Here is a 14,696-nt window from a genome sequence, read left to right as displayed (position 1 = left end):
TGGAGTATTATCATTTCCTTACTTATTTTCCAAGTCATTTCTTTTTCCCCAGCCTATTTATCAAGTCATGGATTGGTTGTTTTGGTTTTTATTCCCTAGCATTCTTTCAGCATTTTTTTTACCTATTTCAGTTGCTTTGGAAGCTAGCAGAAAACAACAAGGGGTGTGAAGGAGAAAATATTTTGCTAATGAAATTCATCCCGGCAATTATCAATTTATCAGTTTATTTTTTGTGAGTTTTATTTTCATTGCTGTTTCAAAAATATGTGATTAATGTTCTTCCAGCCTCCAGTGCTTTAAGGCTTGGAGGTGCTTGAAAGCCCTGTGGATGAGGTTCTGAACAAATAATGCTTGGTGACTTTTCTCTCTCTCGGGCCCAAATCTTAACATTTATAAAAGCCAAAGCAATGCAGTGAGGAAGTTTCTCCTTAGTGATAAAAAAGTTTGAGTAGAAATCTCTTGAACATCTTAACAAAATCATTACAGGAAACTGAAGATGCTAAGAATACTTCCCTCTGAAACTTCTGAGGGGAAACAAACCCAACACAAACCCATTAAAAAAACTAAAAAACAGGATCAAGCAAGATTGGGGAAGAAAAACACCCCTAAAAATCCTCAATGCAGTTTAAAAAAATCTAGATGGAATATTGGAATGCGAAAAAATATTATACCTTTGTCATGAGAAGTGTCAGTTCCAGCTTTCTAACAACAAAAAGCAAAAATTATGTCTGTAGGACAACTTCATTCCCTTTTATTTTTTTGCTCAGAACAATAACTTCCACATCATTAGCTTTGATCTAGATCAGCAGTTTATCACCCTCAATATAACTTCTCTTATTTTAAGCAACTTCCTGAATCTAAGTATTTTAACGTTATTTACAGTTGGTTTCTGCAGATGGAGAATTAATATATTTTGTTCCTTCATCCGTATTTTTCAGTACCATTTAAAAACAGGATTATATTTCCCTGAAGCAAGAAGGAGAAAAAATGACAAAGGAATTTTATGTTTGTCTAACTCATTCTGAAGACTGAAATCAGTGAACATGCTGGACAGAAAAAGTACATCCAGTGAGAAAGCAGCTATTTCCATGCACATTCAGTTTTGAGTCAAATGTACTAAAAAAAATGAAAAATAGAAATAATAAATAAATAACCACACGAGTGAAAAGACTGCAAACCTTGTCTGTTTTGTTTGCTTGGTTCTAATGTAGTAAATATCTGAAATGCATTTAAAGAGAATACAAAAGGGAACAGAAGAATAACCCTTACACACAAGTGAATGATGCACAGTCCAACAAACAATCTAAATTTGAGCAGTTCTATTCAAACACATCCCCTGGAAATCACTTTCAATCTATAAGAGTTTATAGAGGCTGAAAATGTGAAGAGCTTCTTGTGAATTTGACACTGTTGCATATTTGCTTTTATATGCTATTCCTTTAAAAAGCAAAATGTAAGAAGTTTTGGTGAGAAACTAATATTTCCAGACTGGTGAAGAAGAGGAAGCAAATTAAAATAGAATAAAAATCAATGATATCAAATTAATATTATCTCACTAAAGCAAAAAGGCTACTGGGGTTTTTCTCTTCATTTGCATATGAGACAGATGGGGTCTACATATCTTTAGGCATGACATTTAATAATCTCCAACAAATAGATCAGGGTCTTTTTTTTCTTTTTGGGGTCAGTGTCACATTCCTGCCCTAGTTGTACACCAGAAAATATGTGGGAAGAGAGCAGGGAGTTTATGCCAGTACATTTCTGACACACAGCAGCTCTATTTGAGCAACTGCTCCAGGATATGCCTCGAGCAACTCTCATATGTTAAATACTCATATGAGGGGAAAAGTAATTTTTACAGCCTGAAAAGATTTATTGGATTCTCAGCTATGGTTGCTCCAAAGACTGACTCAGCAAAGCAGATATCAGGCAGATGTTTCTGGAGCAGATTAATTTTTTTGTGGATTTAGGAATAGGCAAAGAATCCAGGATGTTCTGGTTTAGAGTGTAAACCACACACAAAAAGTGGGTTATTCCAGGTAAAAAAATGCATGAGCACTGAAAGAGGAACTGAATTTGATTTGTTTCTTGCATGAAGATAGTATAAGAAAATTCTGAAGGGGAATAGGCAGCAAATGTAGAATTTACATTAACTAAAATATATGTTAAATTAGATTCAAGAACAGCATGTGAAATCTGATCCTGAGTGTGTTAAACGCAACTGAAGATGCCCAGAAGAAATTAAAGTAAATTGTTTTCCTACAGGAAAATGAAAGCTGTCCTTAAAAATAAAATCATATAAGACTGTTAATGGGTTATCACATTAATACAGTCCAATCCTCTTAATTGGGATAAATCCATAGATAACTTATGGTCTCTACTTTATAGAGGTAGTTCTTAATTCAGTTGCTCTGTCTTTCAAAAAAAAAAAAAATTAAAGAAAAATGTTGTTTACTGCATAGCCTATTTTTAGACTTTTACATCCCTTTCCTTAGAGTTGAGTGACTTATTATTTCAGCTCAGGGTGAAATATATAGATTCCTTTTTACTTTAAAACACAGGTAATTCCATTAATACACTGAAGAATAGTTAAGGTATGCTGTCCATGATGAAAAAAACCTACCTTGCCATTTTCTTCAATTAAATAGATTACTCTTACCTCAAACTTAATTTTATAATGTATAAAAATAACTTAGGGTCACTCAATAAAGCACCTGTGTTGATTTAGCCCATTCAATAAACCACATATATTTCACATTAAAAACCAACAAAAAGCTTTGTCATGGTTTAACCCAGCATTTAAAACTTATATAGCTGCTCCTTCTTTGTCTGGGAGAGAACTGAAAGACTAACAGTGAGAGCTCATGGGTTGAGATTAAGGTAGTTTAACAAGTAAAGCAAAACCTAGGCACGCAAGGCCGGCAAAGAAAAGGGGCTCATTCCCCACTTCCCATGGCCGGGCAGGCGTCCAGCCATCCCCAGGACCTCATCACGCGCTGTGGTGACTTGGGAAGATAAATGCCATGACTCTAAACTTGCTCTCCTTCCTGCTGCCTCCTCCAGCTTCATACACTTATTATTACTATTATTTTTTAATTTATTATTTATTATTATTGTACACTTGGGGTCAGCTGTCCTGGCTGTGTCCCCTCCCAGCTCCTTTGGAGACCCCCAGGTGGGGAGGTGGAGCAGCAGAAAAGGCCTTGGCTCTGTGTAGGCCTGCTCCACACTAAGGAAAGCTTCTCTCCATTATCAGCACCATTTCCAGGCCAAATCCAAAACACAGCCCCTACTAGCTACTGTGAAGAAAATGAACTCTACCTCAGCCAGCACAATTGTTACTGTGCCCAGTTCTGGGCCCCTCAGTTTGGAAAGGACGCTGAGATGTTTGAGTGCATCCAGAGGAAGGCAATGAGGCTGGTGAGGGGCTTGGAACACAAACCCTGTGAGGAACAACTGAGGGAGCTGAGGGTGTTTAGCCTGGAGAAAAGGAGGCTCAGGGGTGACCTTATCACCATCTACAACTTCCTGAAAGGTGGCTGCAGCCAGGTGGGGTTGGTCTCTTTCTCCAGGCAGCACTGACAGAATGAGAGGTCAGTCTCAAGCTGCATAAAGGGAAATATAGGTTGGATATTAGGAGAAAGTTTTTCACACAAAGGGTGATAAAGTACTGGAATGGTCTGCCCAGGGAGGTGGTGGAGTCACCATCCCTGGATGTGTTTAAAAAAATACTGGATGTGGCACTCGGTGCCATGGTTTAGTTGAGGTGTCAAGGAATGGGCTGGACTCAATGATCTTGATGGTCTCTTCCACCCTTATGATTCTATGATTCTGTTTATTTGCAATGGGATTGAGTATTTTTGTTATCAAAGAACTAGGCAAATTTTCAAACTCCTCTATGAGCACAAATTATTTTAGCACTCATTAAAATGCATCCCCTTTCAAGAATGAACAGCCATCAACCAGCATACAGTTATAAGGATAATTACCATATTTGCTATGCTGGTTAAAAGATGCAAAATAATGAATTAAAATGATTTTATAATTCTGAGTGAGCCTATTCATTGTGAGACAGATATCACATATATGCTTTCTATGAGCTATTCAGAGTAACCTGCAGCTAGTAAAAGCACTGAACCTTCTGTTCTGACAAAATCTTCTGGGCATAGAAACCATTAGAGCAAAGATTGAAAGGCTGTGATATTATATACCCAAAAAAGGATTTAAGTAAGCAGATTGCAAATAAAAGATAACCTTACTACCGAGGAAAAGAACTTGGAGTAATAACAAATACCCCTAATTGCAGAATGACTTCTAACCTTCTCTGAAGGACAAGGCTTTCAGAAACATTCCATCTCAAGAAATTCCACTGGAAAGCTAAAGACAAACTCAAGTATTAGACTGCACTGAACATCAGTACCTCTTTCTGTAACAAAATCTTCTTTGCATGTTCCTCTTTCCCTTCCACACATCAACTTACAAAATCTCTGAGGTATTTGCAAGACCTGACTTGATAATTTATTTGAGCATTGAAGCTCTAGGGAAAACAGGAATACACAGTTATGAATGGTAACTTTCAGTGAATATAATAGCCAGAAAGGATTAGCCATTAAAAAAAAAATAAAAGGTAAGACAACCTAGATGACACACAATAGACACAACCATGATGGCTTTTTTCCAGCCTGTGCGATGTATCTTAGCATGGTCCTGGACTACAGAAGATGTCTTTAAGAAAACCCCTCCTAAAGAGAGAAACAAGCATATCTTGGGCTGCATTACCAAAACTGTAGGCAGCAGTTCTCTGAGTGTGATCCCTCCCCTCCTGAGCACTTGTGAGAACACATCTGAATTACTGCCACTAGTCTGGGCTCCCCAGTAAGATGACTGGCATTGAGTGAGTGCAGTGGAGTGTCACGAATGGGCCTGGGTAACACTGTCCCAAGAGGAAACAGAAGGCAGACTCTTCTCAGAGTCTCTATCTTCACAGGAGGAGAATAAGAGGCAATGAACCCCAAGGTCACCACCAGGGTAAATCCAACTAGCTGTTTGGCAAAACCTTTTCACAATAAAGGAGGTCAAATGCTAAAACAGGTACACAGAGTGCTTGGGAAATTATTGCTTTTAGAGGTATTCAAAACTTGACTAGATGAGGCCTAAGCACTGATCCTTTCACCAAGTAGTTTCTGGTGATTCTTGTGTAACAGATTAATTTGCCTTTGATCCAGTCTTCACAAAGATTAGGTCTGCAATGGCATCTGCATTTAAATTTCTCCCACCTAGAGCAACATAATGAAAACTCTAATCTTGAGGCAGAAAAAATCCTTCATTCCCCGACTGTTCTTTTACCATCATCTTTTTATCACTTCAATGACAAAGATAAAAAATGCCCATAGAAAATGTCTGATTTAACTATATTCTGCCTGTTAACATGGACTTATACAGTCCTTTTTCTTTTTAAGGTGTCCTGAGTTCTATTAGGCTTTGATGTGATTTTGGGAAATCCAGATTACCTAGGAAATTGAGTGCCAGTGTAGGAGATAATCAGGAAATACTTGGTTCCTGTTGCAGTTTCATCACAGTGAATGAATTTAGCAATCATTTTTCCTAGTTAAAAATCTACTCTGTTAGGATAAAAAAAAAATATCTTTAAGCCACTTGTCCTTTGGGTATTCTATGAATTAAATCCAGTAGATACAAAACTTGGGTATGTCTGACTGCACATCCAAGGGTGTGTACCAGGAAGAAAAAAAGCATGTATAGGTAGTGTATGTGTTTTAGAAGATTGTTGCTTCAGCATTTTACTAATTAGAAACCTGTCTGCAAACCATTCTTAAACAAGAACCAACAAGTACTTCAGTTGTTGACAAATTTAGCAGAAGTTTAACTATTCTGATTATTAGAGAAATGGGCTGTTTGTTTTGTCCAAACTAATGGAGAGGATCATAACTTTTAGCTAATATCCTTTCAAAGCTGATTAACATTCATGGGCACTAAAATTTTCTGTGAGGAGATCTGCAGGTTTCTAAACTTCCTAAAAAAGCACTTGCCAGGCACCTCCCTTTTTATATCTATTATTTCTTTTCATGAGAATACTAAGGATACACATTTGAGGCAAAGGCAGAAGCCACCATCATGAGGCTCTCCTCTCTTTTTGGAAGCAAATATCATACCAGGCACAACAGTAAAATTATGGTACTGTGTTTGGTGTCACTTAATTTACTTCAAAAGAGTGAGGTGATAAAATTGTAGTTAATTTGCTAACTAAAACCAAATTTCAGCAAATTTTTCTTCCTGCTGCTGCTGTTTCCTCCAGGAAAAATGATCCCAGCTGTGACTGCTCAGTGGACAGCTCTTCAATACCTACACGTGACCATCTGGGCTCCCACCCCAAGTGCTTGGTACAAAAGCTGTGGCAACATTACCCAAAGTAGTCATAAGAACCAGATACCCATCCAGCAGGAAATAAAAACTATTTTTCAGACAGCTTACTTTAAAAACTTCTACAGAATATAGCACTTTCAGTGTCATGATAATCCATGAATATTTATTTAGATTCTACTAACACTGAATATTTCTTCTGCAGTAACTTGTGTACTGCATATGATTGTTATACAATCTAAAAAGTTTCTCCAGCATGATGACACTTCAGTTCTAATCTACACAGATTTTAAAATTCTGCTACTTTCTACCAAAGAATAGAAAAGGATCTCATTTAATTGTATTTCACATATAATCCCATTGCAATATGTTTTCCAAACATGGGTGACTCCCTGGTCATTAGAGTAGCAAGTTTCATACTTCTAAATGTGAGGCAACACTATATTTATGCCACATACAGGGAAATAACCAAATACACATCTATCAAATTACATTCTACAAGTACTGGTGTTATATCATCTGATTAAAAACAGTGGGAGGTAAGTATTGCATGAACAACTAAAACTTTCATCTTTAAAACTCTCTAGGATTTGGAACAAGGAAAGTGGGAAGTCTCCTATTACACATACTTTTGATTTGGAAGAAAGGCAATATTGTATAGCAGCTCAACTGCCTTGTGCTTCTTCTGGCAATCAAACTCTTTCTGAATATTCAGAAAAAATATTTTGAATAAACTCAGTCACAAGTTATTAAATAATTACTTATCTTGATATAGAAGTGACTTATAGAAGTGACTTTTTCCCCTCCCTAAAGTGACAGTAAACTCTATGCTAAATTATAGCAAAATGCAGTTTAAATTAAAAACAAAAGGGTTTTGGGAGACTACACCAATACACGTTATGTAAATAAATAAGTTTACAAAACATTTGTTGAACATTATACACTATTTGATTTTTGGCATCATGTGCATTTTCTTCAGACAGGAAAGCATCTTTACAACAAGATGAAAAATGTGTATTGAATATTAAAGCATGTGTAAATCTTTACCACTTTGAATGACCTGCTGCACCCTCCACGCATCCAAAGGGTTGTAGACAAGATTATATGCAATATTCTACTTCTGAATTTATTATTACCAAGAGCAGACCCATTTCTTTTCACACACAGCATTGCAGTCTGCAAGTCCAGTAAATAAAGCATTATTATGGTTAAAAACAGGATTCTAGGACTGCATGAGCCCTGCAAGGTCTCAGCCTTAGGATTTCTCAGGCTTCATTTGGCTTGACTTGCCCGTGGCTTTTGCTTAAACTTGTTGAGCTGTGATAGCAATTGTTTAATGACCAGGTGAATATTACCTAATTACTTTTAGTTTTATCTTAGCTTTGAGCAGTTGTGTTGCATGAAGCCCACTGTTATAGTAGTTTTGATACTTATCTGTAATTAACAGATAGCAATAATAAGTAGCCTTCCTGTGCAGAGTTAACTCTGACCCTAGACAAAAATGAGCAGAGATGTGCACTTAGATAATTACAAAGGCCCTGAAAGTACCAGCAGATGATGAAACCAGAAGACCTCAGCCAGATAAATTCTTCACTGGCCAATTACTGTTCATTAAAGGAAAGCTGCCTCAGGAGCTGAACAAAACCAGTTTTAGGGATATTAAAGAACATACATCCAACACATGCAAAACACTTCATGTCAGGCAAATTTTGCCTCTGTGGAATTGTGGACCAAGGAAGGAATAGCAAATTATACAGTTATGGAAAAACCAACTAAGCCCCAGTATATCCTAGAATTAATAATTTTTCATCCTCAAGACCATATTCCTCCTGGTGAAGCACTCATGATGATTTATCAATCTTCCTGGACTAGGAGAGAGATCAGCAACAAGCATTTTAAGATACCCAGTCTACGCTCCTTCTGTAAGTACCATGGACAGCATCAGTGTATGCCCAAAAAATGCCACAGGTGCTACAAGTGTGTCATCATAATGGACCTAAAAGTAGCCATTTTAAGAATTAGCAAAGATTTCAAACTAGACTCACTATGTATCAAAAAGCATTTGATATTTATGGCATTTCTTTTTTCCACAGAAATTTTGGGGTCTGTGGTTCACTTCACTCTTGCCATTTAGTCTGAAAAGGAATAGCTCAATCAGGAATTACTGCAAACATTCTACCACAGACTTGATTTCTTCTGTATACAGCTCACCATGCCCTGAGACTCAGATCATGGGTATTGCTGATTTAGTCCCCCACACTAAATATACTGCAACTCATACAAATCCAATTATTTGAGTATCACTAGACCATGTGGTTTATTTTTTTTTTTAACTCAAAAAGCCCAGAAACCAGGAAATACAAAAGAATCTTTTCTAAAGAATGAAAACTGACAAAAAATAAAATAAAATAAAAAATAAAAAATAAAATAAAAAAATAAAACCCCACATTAATAAGAATGTCACACAAGAAGAACCAAAGAAAATTACAGTATTTTTCACATTATCAACTATACAAAGCAGTAACTAAAAAGGAAAATCTTCCTCTATGAAGCAAAATGTCAGTAGATTTTGTACAACAGTTAAAGAACACACATTGAGGAAATGAAAAATCCACAATAAAATTACAACAAAGAAATGTTAAGTCAAGTGTTGTGAGCTCATGAGAGTAAATGTTCACTCAAACTACTAGAAGTAAGTGCATTTTTAGTAAAAACATTACAAAACAGGGAGGGGGAGAAGGATATCTATTTTAATCTTTTCACAAAAAATTATAACCAAGTTTTTTTTTCATCTGATGAACAGGATCCTGTTAAGGATTTTTACACTTGGAGCATTCTTAAAATCATGAACTGAGAAGAGCAATATGGAAATTTATATTCAGTTGAAAATAATGGATTTCTAAAGTTGTAGGTTACCTTAGTACCTACTATATTACAGATACCTTAATGAGGCAACTTTCTGAATTGTGATGCTAAACTGCAGGCAGGAAACACAAGAAGATATTTAAAAACTTCTCTGTAGTTTTTGAATTTTAGGACAAAAGTAAAATTCTAAATTAAGAATAGCAACAAATAACTTTGAAGAAAATTTATTAAGGCAAAGGGAACTTAAAGAATTTTTTTAAATGTTATAAAGCATGTACTATAATTCCTTTTATAACAGAAATTTTGAAGGATCTTTAAATATGAATTGTTGATATAACACCTATGCTAAAAGAAATTAGGTTGCCTTAGGTTTTCTTCTTTAATTATTTCTTTTTTATCACAGATGTCTAGATTTAAACAAGCGGTAAAGCCACAAGGGTGATGCATTGTTAGTACCTTCAAGCCTGATATGCTGTTTATAATGTAAAATTCTACTGGCAGTATGATGGATCCCTGACAGATTTCTTGGACAAATGGGCAAATCCTTTCACCTGGGCATGCCATGGAATGCATTTTCACCCTCATGGCCTTATTCTACGGATCATCCCTCTAGCTCCTGCTTCAAAACCTATTTCTCTAACATCTATCAGTAAGATAGCAGCATATGGTGTCAGTCCATCAGGTGCTGAGTTGTTCTCTGATATTTAAATGAATTCATCATCAGTTAGAAAAAGAGAAACCTGCACCTGATACAGTCTGGAGTTAACAAAATGACAGCAAAGCCATGAAAGAAAATCAGTTTGTAGCTGTTTTTTTCTGAACTGAACTTAAGGCTGGAGTTATTTATTACCTTTTTTTTCTTTTTTGTGTTAAAAACATCCACTTTTTCCCTACTTGATATAGGCCACAGAAGGCCCAAAACAAAAGAAAGGATAAAAAAAATCTCTATGAATGCTGGTGGCAGTTTCCTATAAATGCTATTTCATTATAGAAAGGGGATAAGCATAGCCTGCATGTAAAGCAGTGGTTTGAGGTAGCTACCTCAGAAATTTTATTTCCAACACATTTTGGAAACCCAAGTGAAAGAGGCCAGCAACTGCTGGAGCAGAACCTGTTCTTGCTGAAAACAGAGAGCCCAGCAGCACCTGAACAATACACTGCCAGGATAGATGTGAATTTGAACACTCAAGAAGGAGAAAGGTACAGAAAGTTTATAAGGTCATTGCTACATGATTGCTGTAAACTACAAGAGCCTGAATACCACTGATGCAAGACACAAAGGTTACAAACAGCTGGCCCAAGGCTAAAAACGAAAAAGTAATGGCTCAAAGGCTAAGCTGGTGCAGGACAGAAGGTTATGACTGTAAATCAAAAGTAGGTCTCTCTAGAAAAGGGAAGGGGAGCACTAATGAAACAAATGTGAAGCCTGAAGACTAAGTAAGAAATACAGACTGATTCAGATTTTTATGGTAAACTGATTTGCTGGTATTTTTAAGTTTTTAAACTTGTTTTCTGTTTAAAAATGACATAAATGATTCCAGAACCAAGCCCCAGGGCAAACAGATAACACGTCTTGAAAGAGCTGGTGAGTTACAAAATATGCAAGTCTTGTCTCAAAAGAGTTGAGTAAAATAAGCAATTTTCCCTAAGGGAGAGTTTCATAGTTTTTCCAGTAACTTTAAATATCGATAACAGTAAGCTGAACAGTAGCAGAGCAATGATAAAGTTCTTAATTCCTTGCAATGCATTAGCCTGATTAAGATGATGACATAGGCACAAATTCTCCATCTCTGGCAGTCTGCTCTTGAAGCAGAGGTCAAAAGAGCTGGGCAAGAGATACATAAAGGATGAAGCTGTCTTAATTAGAAACATCAGCAAGCATTCCATGTGTGGGAAAAAAAAAAAAAAATAGCCTATCGAGGCTGTTCTGGTTCCAGCCCTACTATTGTGGATTCATGGTTGTTCAGCTGCTGCAACTCTCTGGCTGCTTCATTCACACATGATTAAATTTTCCAAGCAGAATTAATATTTTACAGTATTTAAGAATAAAAGAGACCACAAGTCTGGATGCTGCAGGGCATTAGCTTAACCCAATTAGTCCTATATAAAAAGTTTAACACTAAGGCTGTGCTAAAGAATTTACTATGTACTTATTCTGAGAAATTTACACCTGTATACAGGTAGTACAGTCTAAGCAATTCAGGTATCTTGCTCTCCTTTGCAGACAAATCATTCTTTGAGTTACAGACTCTCTAACCAATGTCCCCAAAAAATAAAATGGTTTGATAGCAATAATTTGAAGTAAGATAATATATGACTGATCTACTATAAGTACATAAGAGTTTACTACATGTAAAAGAGTTAAAAAGATGTATTTTACAAGCTTGCCCTGAGAAAAAATGTAATCCTTTCTCTCCTTAGAATCTACGTACACAAAGTGCTACTGATGAAAACAAACACGTTATTAGATTCAATGTAAGTATTCTTTTTGAACTTAAATTAAGCTCTCTTCCAAATTATTGGTCATTACAATATTCTAAGTAGCCTTAGATTGTCACACAAGTAGGATCCTGATTTTAAACAGACTATTAGGTTCAAAGTACTTTTATCAGTAACTCTGGAATTTATTGTTTCCTAGAGGCTCTGATATATCTCATGGCACGGCATATTGTCAAGGTTCCCTGCATCAGCTCAACTGTGGAAATTGCATATGATGTCTTGGACTGAGGCAAGGTACTGCATTTCAGCTTAAACCTCTTTCCATCAAAAGCTGTACCCAGTCATGCAGAAATATCCATAAGATCATCAACAGTTGGTCATTAAAAATAATAGACCATTGTGGAAAAACATCCAAAATAACAGTTTGTGTCAACTGTACCAGGCTGCTGTGTACTGAGATTTTTTAGGACGATAAAATGAAACCAAGTTATTTTTAGTGCAGTCCATGCTGCATGCAGCCAGGTTGTAAAACCAGAATAAGGGTGCTGTGTGTCCTTATGCTCACAGCAGGGAGATGCTACATGTCTACAAGTGTTGGCTGCTCCAGCCACCATCTCTTGACCACTTTTTTCAGTTTTGCCTCCTCATAGTTTCCACTAGAGAGGCCTCAGACAAGGCTTCTCACAGCTCTCACCATTCTGATGTTTTCTAAAGCATCATAGGAGAGCTGACCTTGAACACAGGCACATAATGTATAGGAGTAGTGACAAAAAGATGAACTCATGTCCTTGATGCAAACTCACTCCACAGTTTATCTGGACAGCTGGCGTGGTGTCTTCCCTGACTGCTGGTACATCAGCATCACAGCTTGAATGCTTTTAGCTAAAACACCCCTAATTCTAATGCAAGTTTGTGTTGCTGTAGGTGATAACCTCCACCTCTACATAATCTGTACGTCAGATAGTTTGGAAAGAAAGCCAAAAGTGATTTCTTCCTGCATGGAGAAAATAATGCCCCATCTGGTAGATTTCTTCTGGTATCATTTATAGGTGATTCACATGGACAACTGGGATTTCTTTCCTTATTTTGAATATGTAACTTAATATTGGGATTACAGAAAAAATGGGCTTCAAAACCAAAATGGTCTCAGAACAGAACTACAAATACCAGGGACATACATAGCATGATGTGAGAATGAAACAAATTGCTGAAGAAATTTTCATGTGTCAGCTGTGAGATAATAACTGACCTTGTAAATTCTGTGCCAATTTCAAAACACACAAAGCAGATCAGGATAAGCCAGCAAAGACAGAACACGAGCAAAACTTCCCAGTTCCCAGAACAGTTGTGTATATTCATTCTAGGACTTGACCATTACCTGACCTACACTACATTATTCATACAAATTTCCTCAGGACACGCAGTTCCACTGTGTCAGAACATTAATGCTGTGACATTTCCTGTCTTTCCTCCCACCTAGCATCTGTGCAATCACAGGTTCCCAGCTCACAAAGGCATCCCAGCAGTCAGCAGCTGGAAAGTACTGAAGCATCCTGGCTAGGCTATTAGTGCTGTGCTGCATGGATTGTGGCACTGGGTTGCAGAACAGGCCGGATTCACGAGCCCCCTCCAGTTGCTTTCCGCTGCTTTGGTAATGGAAAGCAGCCGTAAACCCACTTTAGCTGAACGTTTAAGCTGGGTCTATGGTTATTTCTGCACTGTCTGAGAAGCACAAAGCAGCTGGAGCCCACTAACAAATCTGGATTTCTATTTATGTATTCTGGCAGTGAGGGATTAATTTTCAGACCATATGCAATTGCTTACTGGTGAGAAAGGCTTTTATACTTTCCACATAGATATTATGCAATATAACATTTTAAGAGGGTGTATTAGTACAAGCTGCGAGTGATTCAAATCAGACACACGCAGTGTTATAAAGTCAAACACTTTCCTTTTCTAATTTAAAATTGTTTTCTCATAGAATAAATAATATTTTACCCTTGAAGGGCTTTCTTCTCTCATTTCTGGAAAGACCAGATGGGTCTCACAGGTCATTCACAGTTATGAGAGAAACAACAATAAAAAAATTCCTTTTCAGAGGTGAGATCTTACATTCTTCAGTAGAAAACAAATTATTTGCTTGGATGAAAAGCTTTTGTATACCAGTGTAATTGCTAATATCTGTGGGGTGTCCTGGAAAATGAGATGCTTTGTATCAAAGAGTTGTAACTTATCCCTGTGCATAAAATCTAAGTAAATAAATTGGAGCAGACCTGATGGTATCGTGCAGGGAGGAGATACAAGGAATGCAGCTGTGAAATCAGTGGAAAACCTCAAGTGATAACAAGTGGACAAGCTAAAATTATTTCACAGTGGGACTGGAGTCATCTGGCTATATGGGTTTGTTTGGTGCTGTGAAGGAAGATGGAGGGAGTGTTTTTCTCTGGACATTGTATTTTGTAAAGAATCTTAAACCACCTGCTGTTGCAGTAAAAATAGCTCCTACTGGAAGAGTCAATCAAGGATGGATTATTTTTCCCAGGCTATAGAGACACTTTTTCTTGATTAGTGTTCTAAAATTAAAAATCTGACAAGTTATTTTACATACATCAGAAGAGATTATGAGGGAAAGAATTGCAATCTCAGCAAGAACACCCAAAATGCAACATTTGATGAAAGGATAAATACCTGTCCCCCTCCAAGTCTGAAAAAGCCATGGTGAATACATGGCAAAAAATGTTCATTTAGAAATGGGTGATCTGGATATTCTTTCAGGAGTTTTAACAAAGCTCAATAAGAGTCTTGGCTGTGAGAAATAGCTAACACTTGTTTTTAGCAGAATGTTTAAAGCATATGATCAGTCAAGGTACCTAATTAATGAAGGGTAAAGGAAAATAAGACCTTTTTAATGGGCCTATGCTGTCACTGGCCAGTGCTTTCAGCTATGCAAAAAGTAGGTTTTTTGGAGAATGAAGGTTCATAAGAACATTGTCAGCAGCACAAGACATGGAAAT

The sequence above is a fragment of the Melospiza georgiana genome, chromosome 2, assembly GCF_028018845.1.
Source record: "Melospiza georgiana isolate bMelGeo1 chromosome 2, bMelGeo1.pri, whole genome shotgun sequence".
In the NCBI taxonomy this organism is placed as follows: Eukaryota; Metazoa; Chordata; class Aves; order Passeriformes; family Passerellidae; genus Melospiza; species Melospiza georgiana.
Note: the sequence above shows the minus strand (reverse complement) of the source record.